Source organism: Mauremys mutica, chromosome 1 (genome assembly GCF_020497125.1).
Source record: "Mauremys mutica isolate MM-2020 ecotype Southern chromosome 1, ASM2049712v1, whole genome shotgun sequence".
NCBI lineage: Eukaryota > Metazoa > Chordata > Testudines > Geoemydidae > Mauremys > Mauremys mutica.
Window position 1 is genome coordinate 331,161,375 of NC_059072.1, and position 2,512 is coordinate 331,163,886.

General features: G+C 41.7%; 1 protein-coding gene across 1 annotated transcript in view; it reads right to left on the minus strand.

The window, feature by feature from the left end:
- Positions 1–2,512, minus strand: part of DYNC2H1 (dynein cytoplasmic 2 heavy chain 1) — a 368,188-nt gene that overhangs the window by 365,293 nt on the left and 383 nt on the right. The window lies entirely within an intron of this gene.

A 2,512-nucleotide genomic window follows, 5' to 3' on the forward strand; every position in this document is an offset into this window, starting at 1 on the left:
TGCTAGAAATTCCTGTGTTTAAATAACATAAAGTTTCTATCAATTCAACCAAAACAAGACAACAAGAGATAAAACTGACAGTCTATTCTAAAATCGTATCATAAAACAGAGGGAAAAGGTCTACAATCAAACTGAAGAAGTGTTAGCAATAATATGCAAAGCACTGACATTCTGCATATAGCACAAAACTCTGTCACCCCATTTTATTTTCCTCATGTACAGTACAGCAGACACCCTTTTTACACAATCATGTATGTTACTTGTTTCTCAATATATTATAGTGCGCAATGTTTTCGATAAAATTAACTTTAAATGCTCTTTCCGCAGTACCCAAATGTTCTGCAACTAAGGGCAACAAACACAATTCGCCAATAGTTCAATGTTAGCAGGAACTGCACCTAATTTATATAAAACAGAGCACTCTACATACCACGGACAGAGAGTGTACTGGGCACCCTGGTCTGCACAGTTGCTTTCCATTAGTTAGCATGCCACACACTGGGCTCAGTAGTATACACAAGCCCTGGGAGTAATGTGACGCATACTGGATCATAGGGTCTGCATGCACCGCCACCTGGACAGTACAATTCACACCAAGCCCCATGATCTATACAGAGATAATAAAATCCCCCTCCACCCATAGATGTTTCCTCTGAGACAGAACACTGTACAGTGGGTCTCGTGGTTTGTGAACACACTGAGACAGCATGTCACACACCAGACCTAGCGGTTTGCAAACGCACTCACAGTGAGACAGAATGTATATAATGTCACACATTAGGACCTGAGACTCTGCTAGAACTAAAAGGGAAATAGCATGTAACACACCAGACTGCCTGGTCTCCATACACACTAGTACTGGCACAGCATGTCACACACCAGAGCCCATGGTGTGCAGGGACACGGACACCAGAATGGTGTGTCACACATCGGAGAGCATAGTCTATATCAGGGGTAGGCAATCTATGGCACGCATGCCAAAGGCAGCACGCGAGCTGATTTCAGTGGCACTCACACTGCCCGGGTCCTGGCCACCGGTCCTGGGGGCTCTGCATTTTAATTTAATTTTACATGAAACTTCTTCAACATTTAAAAAATGTCATTTACTTTACTTACAACAATAGTTTAGTTATATATTATAGACTTATAGAAAGAGACCTTCTAAAAACGTTAAAATGTATTACTGGCACGCGAAACCTTAAATTAGAGTGAATAAATGAAGACTCAGCACACCATTTCTGAAAGGTTGCCGACCCCGGTCTATATAAATATAAAAACATAAGAACAGCCATACTGGGTCAGACCAATGGTCCATCTAAACCAATATCCTGCAGTGGCTGGTGCCACATGCTTCAGAGGGAATAAGCAGAACAGGGCAATTTCCAGTGATCCATCTCCTGTTGTCCAGTCACAGCATCTGGAAGTTCAGGTTTAGGGACACCCAGAGCATGTGGTTGCGTCCCTGATCATCTGGGCTAATTGCCACCAATGGACCTATCCTCTGTGAATTTATCTAATTCCTTTTTGAACCCAGTTATACTTTTGGCCTTCACAACATCCCCTGGCAACTAGTTCCACAGGTTGACTGTGCGTTGTGTGAAGAAGTACTTCCTTTTGTTTGTTTTAAACCTGCTGCCTATTAATTTCATCGGTGACCCCTAGTTCATATGTTATGTGAAGGGATAAATAACACTTCCCTATTCACTTTCTCCATACCATTCATGATTGTATAGACCTCTAGCATATTGCCTTTTTTGTCATCTCTTTTTCAAACTGAACAGTCCCAATTTTTTAATGTCTCCTCACATGGAAGTTGTTCCATACCCTTAATATTTTTCTTGCCCTTCTTTCTCTGCACCTTTTCCAATTCTACTGTTATCTTTTAGGAGATGACTACCACAGCACTCTGATAAAATGTTTTGAGAGAACTATCCAGGACAATCCCAACATTTCTTTCTTGAGTGGTAACAGCTAAATTAGACTAATTTTGTATATATTGTTGGGATTGTATTTTCCAGGATGTATTACTTTGTAGCTATCTACACTGAATTTCATATGCCATTTTGTCACCCAGTCACCCTGTTTAGCAAGATCCTTTTGTAATTCCTTGCTGTCAGCTTTCATCTTAACGATCTTGAGTAACTATTGTCTGCAAATTTTGCTATCTCACTGTTCACCCCCTTTTCCACATAATTTATGAATATGTTGAACAGCACAGGTCCAAGTACAAATTCTTGCAGGTCCCCAGTATTTACCTCTCTCCATTGTGAAAACTGACCATTTATTCTTACCTCTTTACTCCTATCTTTTAACTAGTGATCCATGAGAGGACCTGTCATCCCATCTGGTGACAGCTTAGTTTGCTTAAGAGACTTTGATGAGGGACCTTGGCAAAGGCTTTCTGGCACCAGGCTGGCACTTCACACATCACAAAACCCATGGTCTGACACTCTCACCAGGGTGGGGTATTGCACACCAGGCCCCATGGTCTGCATGGACGCCCACTCCAGGA